At 48.2% G+C, this 18,588-nt stretch overlaps 1 protein-coding gene across 1 annotated transcript in view; it reads left to right on the top strand.

The window, feature by feature from the left end:
* The first annotated feature begins 304 nt into the window (after positions 1-304).
* The window catches only part of PLEKHG3 (pleckstrin homology and RhoGEF domain containing G3), a 63,001-nt gene continuing 44,717 nt past the window's right edge, over positions 305-18,588 (top strand). The window contains exon 1 of the mRNA XM_073242264.1: positions 305-435. The gene's annotated coding sequence lies outside the window, so the exon portion shown is untranslated. The remainder of the gene's footprint in view (positions 436-18,588) is intronic.

The raw sequence follows: 18,588 nt of genomic DNA, 5'->3' as shown, positions 1-18,588 counted from the left end.
CCCAAAGCACACATGCTGTTCCCTCCTGCCTTGCCTTTTCACCTCCTTCTCTGTTCACTGCTGTGAACACAACACTCAACAGGGCATGTAAAGACTCTGTCCCTGCCCTGGAGATTCAGAATCTGTTGCCATGGCTCTGAAGTGAGAAGGAAATTGCAGTGTTGAGGTTTCTTGCTTCTTCCTCATTGAGAGAGAAAAACCCCAACTGTCAGCCAACCCCAAGCCAATCAACCGGATGATGCTGGCAAGTTGCTGGGCAGCAGGGCTGCATCTGTGGCAAAAAAGGTCACAAGATGGGCCAGCCCAGAAACCAAGGGGACAAAGGATAGAGGATGAGAAGGAGAGGACAAAGCTTGACAACAAGAGGGCTGTTTGAAGCTCACAGGGAGTGAGGCCCGTGTGTGTGGGACCCCGGTACCCCGGCTGCTGGGGCAGGTGAGGAGGAGAGAAGGGAATGACGGGGAGGGAGGGATCTGTGTCTCGAGGAGCAATAAGATGCACCGTCAAAGGCCAAACAGCAAACATTCCAGAGAGCCAACAGGATTAGGATGACATCCTAACGTGACCCGGAGGAGGCTCGCACTGGGGCCGTCGTCCCACGGAGGGTGCAGGGTGGGGTGGGAGGCTGCAGAGACACAGCCAACCCCGATTTGTCCATATAAAGCAATTTGCAGAGAAGGCAGAATGGAAGCAGAGGAGGAAGCTGAGGTAGTGAAAGAGAAGTGTCTAAAAGGTTAGGACAAAAGGCTACAGACTGTATGAACATATACAACATTCTGGAACATATACAAAATTATGAGAGAAATTGGATCTGTGGTGGCCAGAGGCTAAGGGTAGGGAGGCTGTGATTCACTGCAGAGGGGTAGGAGGGAAATTTTGGGGGTGATGGAACTGTCCTGTGTCTTCACTGAGGTGATGTTGACATAAATGTACACACTTGTCAAAACACATTGAAACGTACAATCAAAAAGGTAAATTTTATGGTAGATAAGTTATGCCTCATAAACCTGACTTAAAAAATATGTTGGGGAAGACATCAAAAATTATATACTACAACCCAACTGCATGGAAAAAGTAAAATTTGGCCCCTTTATTTTTCAGAACTTCATAAATTTCTTCACAAATCCTCATTCCTATCAACATTAGGTGGGAGAATTTAAACCTGCTAATTAAAGGAAAACTAGCTCCCACTTTAAAAAGGACTTATTAGAGTAGTGAAGCCTCTTTTGGATAAATATTCAGTCCAATCCCTGCCTGGATTGTTACCTGCTCTCCAGGTGTCTCTCTCCTGTCCCTCCCCCTCTCCCCACTCCCCACCCTGGGGTACAGCTCCAGGGTGATGGCAGAGGGCAGCCGGCCTGGCTACCTTGGCCCCCACTGGCCTCTGCAGACATGACCCTCACCCACCAGGTGTGCATGGTGCAGTCCTGGCTGGTGGGGCCTGATGGGTCACCTGGCTTGCTGGTACTCTCTCAGCTCTGCTGGGTCTCTAGATACAAACCTTCCCCTGTTCCATGTCTCTTCCATTTCCCATTTCCCAAGTCAGGTCCACAGGCTCTCTACTCTCAACACCCTGCTGCATTCCCTGATGGCTCTAGGAACTTTCAGGTTTCTCCTGAGCCACACTCAAGCCAGAGGAACACTGCGGTAGGGCAGGGCGGGGCCATCCACAGTCCCTCTCCTGACTAAACATACCATACAGCTGTCTCTCTACTTTGTTGCAGCCACCCTAGATGGGAATGGGGACATACTGCAGAAGGGACTGCCCAGGCCCCATTCAAGGAGTGGGGCGCAGATCCTTTTTGTTCTGGCATGCTCTCAACCTCTGTGGCAGTGTTCTACTGTTCTCCACACTGCCAGCAAGGACTGACACTGGTGGGGAGCACTGGCTTCCCATCTCCCCACCTGTGTCCTCTCTCCCTCCAAACACCAGAAGAGTTTATACTTTCTCTTTCGGTTTTTCATAGACCTCCTTTCTGTTGCATCTTCCTTCTCTCCTGCCCTACCGATTTCATCCTGGATGGTAGCCCCCTCTCCTTCCCTAGGACAACAAGCCCCTGTGGCCCAGTAAGAGAATGGAGCTGACGATGAAAATGACTTGGAAAGTGTGTCAAAAACAGCATCTGTGCCGCTGTAGGATTTCAGGGAGGAGGGAATCATTCCAAGGGTGTGCTGTTGTTGGCATGGAACAGATTGTCTTCAAAATGATACAAGTTTTCTAAAAATGCTAGAATTCCCATTCCCTCAGATACACATTATCTTTCCCAAAGTCACCTTGTTATCTTTTTCCCCAAGCCTGTTCTTCTTGGGTTTCTTGTCCACCCTGGTGCCCAAGCAGGATCTGGGGCCTGCGGCTTACTCAACGGCAGGACTTAAGGCTAGTCACTTACCTGTTCTCCACCTCGGCTTTCATGTTTGTAAAAACAGAGGTCGTGGGGATGAAAAAGGCTCTCAGGAAGCAGCCAGCGACTCAGCTAAGTCTGGCCATGGACCTAGAGCACCTGGGGTTGAATTCGTTCCACACCTTGCAAGGTGTGCGACTGCAGACCTACTACTTATCTTCTGTGTGACTCAGTTTCCTCTCTCCGTGGGCTTGTTAGTATCTGTGTGGCATTTGGACAGTGCCTGGCCAGTGAAAGCACTGTGAGAGTGTAAGCTAGTGAAAACTTTATGCACAGTGCCAGGCACATAATATGGGAGACTTCCTTCTCCTCGGCCTCTCTAAGGGCTCCTAGCTTGTGCATCCATCTTGTACCCAGCCCTGTACCAGCTCATGATAAATCTGGGCAAACCAAGTCCTCCCTTTTCTCTGTTGAGCCACAGACAACACTGGAGTCACGGTCACTGGAGTCACCACCTCTTGACCACAGCTGACTTCGTATGTGGAGCCTGCTCTCCCCCGACCCCTGTGTTTGCATGTCAGGGGTAACAAGTTCAAGCCCAGGCCTGGGCTGTGTCTCCTGCTCCCAGGTCCATGGCAATGTGGGCTCCCTCTGGCTTGACTCAGGGTGCTTTGTTCAGCTCTGTGGCCTGGGCCTTGGCACCCAAAACCTCCCTGAGGCCTGTTAGGGCCTGTTGCTTCTTTCCTGGGTTTACTAGACTTAGCTCACTTGCTAGACTGTGAACAATGCATGCCAACCCCAGGCACCTTCTGCATTAGGACACACCCCAGGCTCTGAGAGGGAAGCTCAGCCCCAGCCCTGGTCACAACCCTGGAGCCCTGGAGGTGGGTGTGGGGCAGGGGCCAGACCCTGAACTGAGAAGTGGACGAGCCTGGATCCTGCTGCTGCAGAGAAATTGAAACCAAAGACAGCAAAGGGCTGCAAGTCCTGGCCCTGTGTCTCTTAGAAATCCCTCTGCCCTGGGGCAGATCTAGGCTCAGTATCCTGAAAATAAGGGAGATCTTCAAATCCCGCGAGGCCCACTCTTCCCTGATCTGAAGTGAGAGGCCACGGGGTGGCACCCAGACAGGCGGGCCTCCAGGTCCTGTGAGCATGTGCTTTGTCACAGAGAGCTCACTACCCTTCCAGCCTGCCCATGCCATTGCTGAGCCCCTCCTCTGGCTGGAAATGCAGGTTCTGGAATTTTGACCAACTGCCCCTAGTCCCTCTTCTGTGCGATGGTCAGTGTGAGTAGCAACCATACCCACTCCGTCCCCTTGGCTCGCCCGGGCTACACACCCTCGTGGTTCCTCATGGAACAAGATTTCTGTGCTCCTCCTCATTCTGCCGATGATCACTGGGCTTCTCTGGTGCCCACAGAAAAGCAACTGTAACAACGACAGCAAAGCCAGCAAATATTCGGGAACTTATTGTGTGGTGGGCGCCTCACCAGATGCATTGGGGGGTGGGAGGGCACAGAGGTCTTACACCCGGTCTTGGTCCTCAGCACGCTGACCACACAGGTGAGAGGGAGACAGCTTACCCTGGCATTTGCAGGCCAGTGGAGGCCACCTGCCAAACGCCTAAACATTAAAAGTCATCAGAGGCTGATAGAGAAAGGATATGGAGTTTCTTTCTGAGGTGATGAAATATTCAAAAATGACTGTGGTGAAAGGTGCACCCACCTATGAATACACTGAAAACCATCGAATTGTACACTTTAGATGGGTAAATTGTATGACATGTGAATTATATCTCAGTTAAGCTGTTCAAGATTTTAAAAGTTTTACAGGTAAACCAATTATGTTCTGTCTTCCTACTTTGAAAGCATTCCTTCATAATGTTCTGGAAATTCTGCATGGAAATGTGGCAGCTCAGAGAGAGCTGGTCTAGGCCTCCCTCCTCCCTGTGTCTCTCCTTCCCGCCCCCAGCTCTGTCCTGCACCTTGGGAGGCCTCATGAGCACGATGGTAGACCCTTTAGCTCACAAATTCCAGCTCCGGGCACAGCCCCCCTCCTGGCCTTGCAGTTTGGGGTGTGAACACTGGTAGTGGAGTCTGCCCTTGAGAGGCCAGACTCAGGGAAGAAGAGATCATCACAGGCCCAAGTGGACCAGGGTCCTTTTGCCCTGAGAATTCTGGAGTTTGGCGCACAGCCAGTGCTACACAAAAGAACATTCTGGAGTGTTGGAAATGCTCTATATCTGCACTGTCCAATGTGGCAGTCACTAGCTTCAGATGACAACTGAGCACTTGATATGTGGCTAGTGCACATTTTTAGGAACTAAATTTTTAAAATAAAAATATCATCAAATAAGAACTAAGATAATTAATTTTAAAAAATTTAAATTAGATAACATTTAAATTTAAGTTGTCATGTACTAGTGGCTACCCTATTAGATAGCATAGGTTTAGAAAATGGTGGTGGTGAGGGGCTCTGAATGGACATGTCCTGTTGACTCTTTTGATTTCATCTCATGGGAAGAGGGTGGGTTGGAGGAGGACCAGGCTGGGGCTCCTAGGTCTCAGGAAGATGCTGAAGAGGAAAATGAGATTTGTTCTCAAAAGGAAACTGCCATATAAGGCTACATATTCCTGGCCAACAGAACCCTCCCGATTGCTGAGGAGAGAAAGGCAGATGGCTTGTGGGCTGGGGGAGCAGAGGGGCTTGAGGGGCCCCCCAGGCGAATCCTCCTGAGATTTTGCAGGGACCTATTTCACATAAGAGACCTGTCTTGGTAGTTCATGCCTGTAGGACTGTGGGTCTTGGCAGAGAGAGAAGGCTCTGTTATTTTTTCTGCCGAGGCCATGTGAAGGGGGCAGGCCATGTGCATAGTTTCCATGGCATAATCTGACTATAAAGCCCTGTGTGTCTGTGGGGGAGGGATGAGGAGAGGCCCTCAGCCCAGCCTCAGTCAGAACTGGGCACGGGCCCAGGAGGCACATTCCCTCCCGGTTCCTGCAGGGTCCTGAGCCACCAGGCAGAGAGGGCTGTGCCTGGCTGGGGATAGATTTTGGAAGCTCATTTGATTGCTGATTGAGGTGACGGTGTTGGCTCATCCCAGTGTCTGGACATGAGGTAGAAGAAAGAAAACCTCCCAAGAACTGGGCCAGGTCAAGGCTCAGGCAAAACACAGGATGTGGATTCAGTGGGAGGCAAAGGGGAGGCAGGCAAAGGGGGGCCTCCTTGTCTGCAGTGTGCTATCAGCTCCCACCTGCAAAACAGAAGCTCCTTACAGGCTGTCTGGGGCCGAGACCCGAAATGCAATGAACAGGATCATTTGCCCAGAGCAGTTCTAGGCAGGTTCACTGAGCACATTTTGCTGCTGGAGAAGAGATGCCTCTAAGGAAAAGAGGCCACCCTGCTAGCCCTGCAAAGCTGGGGCTGCTCAGACAGAAGTCAGAGCACTGGCTAACATTAAGCAGCTCCTGGGTACCAGACTTCGTGCTAAGTGTTTTGCATTTCTGATTTCATTTGGGACAATATAGATTGATAATCATTGTAATAACTAATAGTTCTTGAGTGTAAAAGGACAGGAGATCAATTCATTTAATACTCAAAACCTACTGTCTATGGGGTGAGGGAAACTATTACTTCATCTGTAATTTTGCCCCAAGTTTCTAAGCCAGGAAATGTCCCAGTTGGGATTTGACTCCCAGCTCTCTGACCTTGTACCCCCTGCTTTTAACCAGATTTTCCTGAGATGTTCTAGATGTAAGCTTTGTGAGGCTCTATTGCAGGGCCTTCAAATAGCCCTTCAGCTATGAATTATCCAGTTTGGCCCAAAGCTCCCATTCCACTCTGGCTCTATGGGGTCCTGAAGCCTGGAATCTCAAAGGCACCCTGTCCTAGGAGAGTGGCTGTCCCTTCGTCTGCTCTGGGTTTGTTGTGACGTGCTGGGTGGCAGCCCCAGGCCACGGAGGTTGCCTAAGACAATCCTGCCTTTCTGAGTGGCCTCAGCCGGCCCACACAATGCCCTCTGTCTCCACCAGGGCAGAAAGGCGCATTATTGCGGTCGGGTGACTCGGCTAGGCTGGGGTGATGTCTGCAGTCTGCACATCCCCCACCCAGAGCCTCCCCACACTAGCCGCCCTGCCACAGGCTGTGCGCGGAGGGGGCAAGGGGATCTCAAGGCCCGGGAGTCCTTTCCTCTTGAGGCTCCTGCCTTGCCTCTCGTATCAGACTGGTCCTTTCACCCTCCATCCCCTCCTGTAGGTCCTTCCCTGGACCCACATCTCACACTTCCAAGCCTTTGAATGCCCTGATATAAATTACTCTGGAAAGCATACAGCACCGTGCCTGGTACAACAGGCTCTCCCCAAATGTGACTTTCTCTTCTGTTTTCCTTTTCTGGCTTCTCATGTTTGGACTTTCTGCAGGTTGCAGATCATTTTGTCATAAGGAATTTTGACAGGGACACTGAAAACAAATGTGTTCTTAATAGCAATAACAGCCATGGTTTACTAAGTGCTAGCAGGTGCATGGCTCCAGGCCAAACTCATAGCCTCATAACAGCCCTGGGAGGGCTGTGCTCTTTCTAGTCCCCTGCTAAGTGTAAGAAACAGAGGCTCAAGGACTTGAGTGTCTTTCCCAATGTGGTAAAACTAGTAAGTGGTGCAGCTGGGAGTCAAACACAGTTCTGACTGAGTTCAGGTACTGTACAAGTGTTTGACCACTGTGTCATCGTGCCTGTATTAGGTTCCCAGGGCTGCTGTAACAAAGCACCAAAAACTGGGCATCCTAGAACAACAGACATTTATTGTCTCAGAGTTCTGGAGTCTAGAAGTCTGAGATCAAGGTGCTGATAGGGTTGGTTCCTTTTGAGGGCTATGAGGGAGAATCTGTTCCACACCTCTCTGGTACTTCGCTGGCAGTCAGTCTTTGGTGCTCCTTCACTGTAGATGCATTGCCTGATGTCTGCCTTCATCTTCCCTGGGCATTCTCCCTGTGTGTGTGGCTGTCTCTGTGTCCAAATTTCCCCTGATGATTAGGACCCCAGCTGTGTGGAAAAGGGCCCACACCAATGACCACATTTTAGTTTGATCATCTGCAAAGACCTTATTCTGAATAGAATCACATTCATAGGTACTGGGACTTCATCTTTTGGGGGACAAAATTCAATCTGTAAATAAAAACCCTTCCTTGCTCAGTATCCTGATGGCCCAGGCTTTCTGAGGAACATTAAGAGGAGGTGATGGCCATCTTAATTGAAAAACACTTTATTGCTAAAAAATGCTAACTGTCACCTGAGATTTTGGCCAGACATGGTCTTTTTGCTGGTGGGGACTCGTCTTGGTGTTAATGGCTGCTGACTGATCAGGATGGTAGCTGCTGAAGGTTGGGGTGGCAATTTCTTAAAATAAGATGACATAAAGTTTGCCACGTCAATTGATTCTTCCTTTCAGTTGAACACTTAGAGGCCACTGTAGGGTTATTAATTGGCCTAATTTCAATATTGAATCTCAGGAAATAGGGAGGTACAAGGAAGAGAGAGAATCGGGAACAGCCAGCTGGTAGGGCAGTCAGATAACACACATAAAAAAAAAAAAAAAAGAGGAGGTGATGGTTCCCTCAGATTCCAGGACAGGACAAGAAAATCTCTTTTCAGGTCTCTGTTCACTGGCTCACACACACACCACAGCAATGGTCAGCAATGGTCAGGATGGAGGCTGGACTGCCATGTTAACATCTGGATCCATGGAGACAGTTGACATCTAGCAAGGGTGAGGCATGGAGGGTGCCAGGTGACCCATCAGGATGGAGAGGAAAGGGCCGGTAGTGTAGACACTCTCCTCCATGCACAGTGTTCCCACAAAGCCACACCAAATCTGTCCTTTAACTATCCCTCACTTCCCCTCCCATCCCTCTACCCTGTAGGCTCATCCTTCTTCACCTCGTTTCTGCTGGCCTGGAGCCCTTCTTGTAGTCTGAGTCGGCTGGAAGCAAGAGGGCCTGTCTCTCTGTGCAGCTCTAGCATTTGGCACAGGAGGACCTATTTACAGAGCATGGAAGGAAAAGGGAGGCAGCTTGCCAGCCACACCCTGGACTCTTCCATCTGTACCTCCAGCTACACCCACATTATCCCACCAGGTCAGCTACTGCCCTGCTGGGCCTCACTTAATGGGCTCCCGCTCATGCGGTGTAGGTGGGGCCAGGGAAAAGGAACGTCAGGGGGTGGAAACGTTGCTTCCAGCATCCCTGGCCTGAAGGGTACTGGGCCTAGGACTTTCACCTCCAGGCACACACACAAGGCTGCTGCCCTGGGCCTCTCTCCCAGCTCTCCTCTCAGCTCTACCCAGGCCTGCCCCAGCCTCCTCCGCCTCCTTCCCTCTCCTCTGCCAATACATGGAGGCTCCTGTTCCACCTGCCATCTTTCCAAGGAAACCTCCGTGATGGGTTTCCTCCATGTCAGGCCTCCCGGGCCTCAGTGGGCACACTCATACATGCTTTATACAGTTACACACACACATGTTCACACACTATATATTCACAAATGTGTACACATGTTCACACACACTTTGCACAGTCACTCTCACATGTGTCCACCCAATTCCACGCACATTTTACAAGTTAGGCACAGTCACGTGCTCACATACTCTTTTGTAAGTTACACACTCACACAAGTGCATGTGTTCATACATGCTCACATACTCAAACACACCTGCAATGCTCTCTCACAAACATAGGCATTCATACACATACACACACACACACACATGCTCACTGCCTCATATACACTCACAGAATCTCCCTGCTCAGGACTCAGCTGTGCCTGAGCAGGGCTGAGTTGGTACTTAGTGGCTTGTAAATGGGTCCCCTGGGATAAAGCACCCATTGGTCTTGTTGGGAGAATGAACACTGACAGAAAGAGGCTGGGCCCTCTGATAGAACCATGCAGAGGGCTAGAAGCCTGACTGACTTTTGGATTAAATCCCAGATCAATCATTTTATGGCTGGGTGAACTCACATACTTTCTTATTTCTCCAAGTCTCAATTTTCTTATTTGGACAATGGGGATAATGGTACCCATTTCATGGAGTTGTGACAAAACTAGGAAATGGATTTGAAAGAGATGGCCTGACATAAAAGAGGCATTTCTTATTATTTATTTAAAATTCAATTGCATTTTCATTTAAAAATAAGTAACAGACATATGATTCAAAATTCAAAAGGCAGAAAAGGGTATACAGTGAACTCTCCCTCTCACCTTATTCCCAAACCACCTGGCCTCCTTCCCCACCGCCGGTGTTAACAGATTCTTCTATTTCTTCCCAGAGAAATTTCTACATATATCAGTAACTATACATGCATATATTATTTTCCTCCTTTTTTTCCACAAATGGTACATAGTGTACACTCTGTTCTGTGCCTTATTTTTCTTCCTTAACTACGTATCCTGGAGAATGTTCCCTATCAGTACATAAAGGGTTTCCTCATTGTTTTATTGCTGCACTGAATTCCATTATATACAGGTACCATCGTTTATTTAACGAGTGCTCAATGCATGGGACACTTTAGGTTGTTTCCAAACTTTTGCTGCTTCAAACAAAGCTTTGGTGGAAATCTTGTACAGACATCAGTTCCCACAGGTGTGAGTATAACTATTAGTACTGTAACTATTATAAAATGAGCACTGAAAGCTGCTTTTCCTCTTACATAGGCACTCACTTCTACAACCTGGGGCTGCGGGAATACTGAAGGTGTGCCATGAACCACCCCCAATGACCCCTGCTGGCTGAGTACACAACCCTTTCCTTTTGATTCTTAGCATTGAGATAGGACTCAATTCACATGTAATGAGCTTATATCACCTGGTTGTGGGAGGACGGTGAAGAATAAACTACTGCTGAGGAGAAGGAAATTTGCAAACCAAAGGGCATGATGCTCCTGCATTTGCCTATTGCTTCACTTAGTTGTTCATGGGACACACACCACCTGCTGAGCACTGTGTTGGGGGTGAGGATATGGCACAGATAAGGCAGGCCCTGCCCTCATGGAGTTTGCAGCTGTATGGTGGAGACAGACACAAAGCAAATAATTCACAAATGATAGGAGCCGTGACAGAAAAGCAGGCAGGAAAGAACTGTCCTCAGTTTAGGTCAACCCCAGATCCTAGGGGCGGGCTGGGGCACCCCATGACTCTTCTTTTTGAAGCCCCTTGAGGTGTTCCCTGGAGCCACCCCAGGGTCTCAGTCTCCTTCCCTGGTTGCCTTCCTGCCACCCCCTTTCCCTCCTGCTCTGGGCCGTTGGGGGCCTGGGCACTGGGCTGGCAGCCTGTGGATGCTGCCATCCAGGCACAGCTGCAGCCACATGGCTGCTCAGGCTCCTCAGAAGCTGTGGTCATGATGTGAGTGGGAGCTACAGTGTGAGGAGAGCTCAGGGACCCCCCACCCTGTGGAGGACTGACTCCAGCTGCTTGGAGCCCTGCTCATCAGAGCCAAAGCCAGCTCACCCTTCCAGATCCAGGAAAATAGCAATCTGATAAAACTGGGTTGTATCTAGTTGTCAGTCACTCAGCGAGGTAGTCCTCCCAGAAATATTTGCATGTGAGATGACATCATGTAGAGGGCTTTTGCTTAATGCAAAGGAGTGAATTGCTAACTGTAGAAGTCAGGCATGCAGGCCAGCCCAGGGTAGGGATGGAGGGGATTTGGGTGGATCACAGGGGACCTCGCTGTATTGGGTATTGGCAACAGTTTACTTCGTTTAGGATGATATACTCCAGGGTCTCTGCCCTGATTTTATTTTGGTTTTAACTGTGAGGAATCTGTAGAAATGAAAGATTTGCTTAAGTGTGGGAGCTCTTCTTATTCTTGGTGCCTCATATTCACCATATACCTTTCTAAGCAGCAATTCCCCATGCCACTGGATGGGTCACCTCCATTGTGACCCGCGGGGTGGAAATGGGGTGCCCCACCTGGAGAAGCTATACTCATTACGTCAAAATTACATAAGCATGGCTGGTTAGTTTTCAACTCCTAGAATCAATTTGTTGTAAAAGAGGAAGATTAAATGAAGTGTTACCAACCATAACAATCTAAACGTAGAAGTGACAAAAGTTGTGGGTGGAAAGGGACATCTTGGTGGAAAGAGATAGGGCCTCATTAACTCATTTCACTGAGCAAGGAGGCTATTGCCAGAAACCAGGCAAGCTTTAAGTACACTGTTCAAAGTTACAAAGATAACCAATAGATAACTGAAAATTGCAGTGACAAAAACAAGAGGACTAGGGGTTGGGTTACTGAGCTACATCCTCAGGTTTCTTAGGCAGGAGTCATAGATACATACCTCACATAGATAAATACAAATTTAGCAGCAAATTCCTTAGTGTTAGGGTGATGACCACCTACAAGCAGAAGAATGTAAAACTGGTTGTCTCTGGGAAGGAGGACCAGAGTTGGGTGGGGAACTGTTGCTTTTCTCTATAATCCCTATTACATCACATTTAAATTATGGGCAGGTTTTACTTGAATAAAACTTACAAGAAATACTTTCTCAATTGCCCACAGTTTCCATAATGGGCATGTATGATAATGACACTGTATGGTAAGAGACTATATGAAAATGTTTATTATTTGTTTAGTTTAACATTTTTTATTGTGGTAAAAACACATGACGGTATTTACCATCTTAATCATCTTCGTGTTTGCATTTTAATAGTGTTTCCTATACTCACATTGTTGTGCAACAGAGCTCTAGAATTTCATTTTGTAAAACTAACTTTATGCTTAGTGAACAACCCCCCATTTCTCCTGCTCCATATCCCCTGGCAACCACCTTTCTATTTTCTGTTTTTATGATTTGGCTACTTTAGATACCTCATAAAAGTGGAATCATGCAATATTTGTCTTATTTCACTTAACATATGTCCTCAAGTTCCATCCATGATGCAGCACAGCATGTGACATGAGTTCCTTCTTTTTTAAGGTGAATAATAATCCATGGTATGTATGTACCACACTTTCTTTATCCATTCATCTACGCATAGATCCTGAGTTGCTTTCACCACATGGCTATTGCAAAAATGCTGCAATGAACATGGCTTGCAAGATTAATTTATTTTTTAAAAAAGACACCCCAAATAGATGTGGCAACAATGGTAAGAGAAGGCCCAGAACTTGTTTAAGTTCCTCCTGGGCCAGAGCAAGCCGAGGGCATGAACTCTTGGGCATCATGCCTCCATCCTTCTGACAGCTGGAGAGTCAGTGAAGGCCTGACCTACTGGGAGGGTCTACAAGCTGCAGAAAGTGTGAGGTAGAGTTCTGGAAGAGCATGGAAGGTGCACAGAAAGGACCGAGTTGGCATTAGCCTGGCATATAGTCCACTTTGCCGTCCATCTGCCTCTGCAGTATTGCCCACTATTGGTGCTCTCCTGGCCCTGCCTATGTCTCCCCAGTGCACTGGCCTGGCTTCTGCTGCCTGTAAGCAGCTGTGCTCTGACTTCAGTGGGAAGCCAAGTCTCCACTGGATTAACTATCTCACTTTCCCACAAGCTCACCTCCACCTTGGTGTTAAGTGCAGGGCTTTTTTCCATCCCTCCTGGGTTCTCAGGACCCCTTCACCCAGCCCCTAACTGCCTGGTAGAACAGATTCCTTTCTAGGCTGGAGGCTGTGGGTGGATCGGTGTCACTCCTGCTGGCTAGCTTGAAAGGTTTCCCACTGTGTTAGGTGACAGATTGTTCTTGGACAGGAAATTATTTAAGTTCAGCTTTTCCTCTGATGATCTGGGAGGCATTCAGTCAACACATGTGGAACTGAAGTCCTGCAGGGACCTGGCCATTAATGGACAGGAGAGCTGGGGTACTTCCCGCAGTGGCAGAAGGGTGTGGGATCTGGGGTCCTCAAAATCATTGGGGGAGGGTGTTCCCGGTGGGGTTACTGGGAGGTGTGGAAGTTATTTCCTTCCCCCCTGGGCCAGGGCTTCGGGCCACCTGGTAGCCTCGGATGACCTCCTTTGCAGAGGCAGCAGTCTCAGAGGGAGAGGCTGGGCAACAGTTGCCAGAGTCGAGGCAGCTGGTGTCTATGTCTAGGAAGGAGGTTGACACCAGGGGTCTTCCCTGTTTCCCATGCTATACCATCTGCCTTTCCTGACGTAGATCGTTGCTGGGGATATTCCATTCCGATTTATCCTGCCTTTTTCCCTTCCAAGCCCCGGAGGTGGGTGGAGGAAAGAAGTTCTCTAAGGCCTAGTGTCTAATACTAGCCACTATCCACATGTGGCTATTGACATTTAAATTCATTTCAATTAAACAAAATAAAAAATTGAGGTCCTCAGTCACTAGCCACAATGTAAGTGATTGTAACCATATGACCAGTGGCCATTGTAATGAACACTGCAGATAAAGAACATTTCTGACAGCATAGATAGAACTGTTGGACAGCACTGCCCTAAGCCCCTTCTCCCTTTCTCCTCTGTGACTCTGACCTGACTGATCGGAATCTGCTGTTCTCTTAGGATGGGGGCTTTGGCCTGGGCTACCAATAAGAATTCAAAAGAAGAGAACAAGCAAGGTGGAAATGCTCAGTGTTGAGTCCAGGCAGCCTTAGGCTCTGAAATCTTGCTCTCCTGACTTTTAATCCTAAAGGTGTCACCCAAACCTGCAGAGGGATTCTGTTCTGCTCACCACCAAACCCGCTTTGTGAATTTTCCCAGGTGTGAGGGTGTACCAGCCTAACCTGGTCTTCCGATCTAGATCCCTTCCTTCAACACCACATCCCCTTGGGTTTGCGCAGTTACGAACTCTGGGGCAGTGTCCTGTGATAGATAGTTGTTGTCCTCCTCAAGCTCTCCTAGCAGTTTACCATTTGTTTCCCTGTGGAAAGAGAAGCTGGGTCATGTGTCATTCTGGGAAGCCTGTAATGGGGGAAGGTTTTCCATGATAATACAGCACAGCCTTGCCTCCTTCCCAGGCCAACTCAAGGTTATCCTTTAAGCGTTCCAGGTGCACTGCCCCGGGTATTCCCCACAGGACAGCCAATCTGGCATCTCTGCCAGGGAACTCCTTTGCACCTGCTTTGTCAGGGAGTCCAACAAGGGGCTGAGGAGGGGGACTAGGAGGGAAACTTCCTCTCTTTCCCCCAAGGTCAATATGCTCAGAGAATATGAATTTAGGTTGCCGTTAGCCATCTTCCTGGCCTCACAATGAGAGCTGGCCTGTAGAGTAGACCACAGTAGAGTAGAAAAAGAGAGAAAAACATAACCCTGCAATATTATTAGAGCCCTTGGAGCCAGCTGTGCCTTAACACTCCTGCAAACTAATGTACCTCTATGCTGGACTTCCCAATTATCAGAGACAAACCACTTTCTGCTTATGTTAGTTTGTGTTGTCTCTTGTCACTTGCAACTAAAAGAATCCTCAGTAATGTAGAGTCATATTCTGGGAGAAGGAAGCCTATTTGACCATCCAGTTCAGGTTCTTGTCAAGACACCTGGAAAGAATGACCAGACTGAGAAATAATAGAGGAACAGAGATGGCTCACACAAATACCAGGGCCACCTGCAGACCAGTCTTCATCATAGATTTGTCTTCCCAGCACTGTCTTCTGCTCATTATTTCCTCTCCTCTTCAGCTCCCCTCAATGCTCCCTGTCTCTCAAGACCCTGGTTAGAGGCCACCTCCTCCAAGAAGTCTTCCCCAACCACCCCAGCCTGTAGTAAGCTCTCTTCCCTCTGGCTTCTAGTACCAATTATAATTATCAGAGAGTTGTGAACTGTCTTATCCTATGTCTGCTCTCATTATCTAGCATGGCTCTTTAAAGATTTTACTGTAATATGTTTACAGTTTGTCACACTCTCCCACCTGGTTAAAGTCAGAGATGGGGTCTGATGTTTCTGTGACCTTGACAGGAGCCAGCATAATACCTGGTACATAACAGAACCAAAGTGAATGTTTACAGATTAGAAACTTGTGGAAACAGATGTGAGAGTTACAGGAGTCAGTCTATGTGGGAAGTCAGCACTCAGTGTAGAGCCCAGGATGACAGTGGGTTCATTCCTCCAGTAAAGGCATCTGGTCTCTTACCAAAGAACACTCTTTACATCAGGAAGTGAGGATGGAGGAAGCAGAGGAGCAGGGGAAGAGAATGGAGAAGAAGTGAGAATATAAATCTTTGTTTAATGGTCAAGACCTCCCAGGGAAGGTTTCCTCGGTCACATGAGATAGTGGAGAAGAGAGGGGACCCTGTGCCTCAGAGTTCCCTGAACTCCCTGTGGGAGGGCTGCAGACCAGGAGGGGGTGTGTGCGGTGGGGAAAGGTGCAGTCTGAGTCAGCTCCTCCTTGGAAGTGTCCTCAAAGCTGGCTCAGGGGCCGCATGGGAGAAACTAGCGTCCTTGCCCCACTGTCACTCCTCATTCCGGATCCATTTTAATGTAGCTGGAGATTACATTTTCCACCAGACTTGGATCTGAATGGCATTAGGCTCTTTCCCCAATATCCTACCCCAACCATTAAAGCCCAGAATTTCCAACATTGAAGCTATTATAATAATTTAGAGGGCTTTTGAGTTCTGAGAAGATCTTTGAACTAGGCACATTTCCCCAATCTTTGGAAGTCAACACTATCTGAACATATGCATTCTGGGTCATTTGTAAAAAGGGGAGAATCTCTTTCTGAGAGCACAGAAAATACTGTATAATTAGGCCCTCAACTGTTCTTCAATTGTTTTCTGGCTCTTCTCTTTTTGATTTGGATATACATTCTCCTTCTGGGGCAATGCCACATCTTATACAAAGTGTATGTATCTTAGCAACCAGGACACTCCATAGTGACTACTGGATAGATGGATAAAAACTCACTAAAAGCCTCCCAGACAAACAAGTAAATGACAGCAACAAAATCTGTATTAGTCAGTGTTCTCCAGAGAAAGAAAATCAGTAGGATATATATATGTGTATACACACACACACACATTCATATACATATATATGAAGCAATTTCATATGATTATAGAGGCTGAGAAGTCCCATGATCTGCTCTCTGCAATCTGGAGCTCCAGGAAAGTTGGTGGTATCATTTGAAGGCCTGAGAAGCAGAGAGCCAATGGTATAGATTCCAGTCCAAGTCTGAAGGCCTGAGAACCAGGCAGAGCAAATTCAACCATCCTCCACCTTTTTGTTCTAGGCAGGCCCTCAATGGATTGAATGATGCCCACCCACATCAAGGAGGGCCATCCACTTTACTCAGCCTATCAAATGCTAATCTCTCCTGTAAACACCTCACAGACACACCCAGAAAAAACGTTTCCCAGATGTCTGGGCATCCTGTGATCCAGTCAAGTTGACACATAAAATAAAGTATCACAAACCTTAACATTTTAATCATTTACTATATCCCAAACATGTGTGAAGCTCTTTACTAATATTATCTCATTCTTAGAGGTATATATATATATATATATATGGAAATTACATAAAGAAAAAAATACACTGAGTGACTTCTAGGGCATCTTCCAGATTGTTCTTTGCCTTACTGTGTCATTGGGGAACCTAACACTTGGAAGCAGAAATAAAAATAACTGTACTAGCTACCTCTTTCTGTGGGCTAGGAACTGTGTTAAGTACCTTACAAATGTTTCCTCACTTATTCCTGAATAACACCCTCTGAGTAAGGTACTACCACTCACCCCATTATCAGATGAGGAAACTGAGGAACAGAGCAGTTAAATGGCTTGTGTAAGAAGCAGAGCAAGTATATAAGTCTGTTGACCCTAAAGCCTACGCTTGTAATCACCATGCTTCCAGAGGGACTGCCAAGCCCTCCACACCTTGTCTGGATGCCTGAGAACGTGCCTTTCCATGGGGCCACAGGGAAGCCTGTAAGCTGGGGGAGGGTTTGGGAGGAAGGAGGTGGTGTTAGTAGCAGAAAGATCCACTGAGAGGAGGGGTGGCACGCAGGGCAGCTGGGGCTGAGGTAGGTTCTGGAGACCATTCTGCAGGAATCTCTGAGCCCAGTAAGAGGCTGGCTCCTCATTCCCTTCAGCAGCACTTGGTGAGTCTCAGCTTTGCTCCCTCTCTCACCCAGGGAGGGCAGGACAGGCTGTTCTCTGAGTTCCAACAGCAGGACTACTCCTCAGGAACAGAGCAGAGCTGCAATTAGGGCTTTAAAGTCTGTGGTTGCTAGGCAAAGGCCCTGCCTTACCTTTTATAGCCGTCTAGCTTGAGATGTCACAAGTATTTAGAGATTTTGGTTTTTTTCCTCTCTAGTCAGCTTTATGACCCTAAACACATTCTTCCTTTTACCCCTGTCGCTCAATTAACCAGCCTCTGGAACAAGTCGGTAACTCACTTGCGAGCCTAGAAGGCTTTCTGGTCCGTTGTGAGGCAAATCACATGGGTTTGGCTGGGCAGAGATCAGTGCAGCATTTCTTCTCTTGGATTTAATTTGCTTAACTTGCTCCCATCTGTTAGTGGCTTCCCATCAGGTCTAGTGGCTCAGCGGGGTGTTTTTGATGGCAGAATGCTGGCTAAGAGCACAAGTTTAGGCTGCAGAGGGGCCTGGGGTCTGCCATTACAGGGCACATGACCTGGGACATGTGACTTGGCCCCTCTGCACCTTGATGTTCTCACCTGTAAAGTGGGAGAAAACTATTACTTCCCTCAAAAGATTGTTGTGAGCATTAAATGAGAATACTCTGGAGCACTTAATCCTGATGCTGGCACAGTGCTGTCCCCTTAATCTTCCTAGCAGGCTGAGGCAACACAGGCCTGAGACAAAGGTGTCTGGATCATAGAGTCAGGGGTGATGCACTAGGCTTTTCCCTAGACAAGCTGGGAGGTGAAAGGAAAAGAGAGCTTGTAGCTGAAACATCCACTTTGGGGACCTTAAGAAGACAGAATCCAGGACTTTCAGGATTGGAAGAGACCCTGGAAATCCACTAAGACTGAGAAGAAGGCAGTTACATAGCAGAAGAGTGAAAAAGAGGGCAGGCCAGGGCTGCTCATGAACGGGTCTGAGGCTTTGATGGGAGTGCCTGCCAGCCGAGAAAGGTTAGGACTGCAGGGTCCATGAGCCTGGTTGCCGCTCAGGTGGAGAAAGAAAGTTACCCCATCCACCCTTGGATTGATTCCTCATTTCCCCTGGAGGAGATGCTGGCGACTTAGGAAACTAGATGGACTGGGTTCCACTTGCCCTAATCTGGTTAGAGCCAACCCATGTTTCCTGTAAGGTCTGGCGTGGAAAGCAAAGGGAGGGGATGCAGATCTGGGCCCC

Source organism: Manis javanica, chromosome 8, assembly GCF_040802235.1.
Source record: "Manis javanica isolate MJ-LG chromosome 8, MJ_LKY, whole genome shotgun sequence".
NCBI classification, from domain to species: Eukaryota; Metazoa; Chordata; class Mammalia; order Pholidota; family Manidae; genus Manis; species Manis javanica.
The sequence above is the reverse complement of the archived record's forward strand: the minus strand, read 5'-3'. Positions and strand labels throughout refer to the sequence as shown.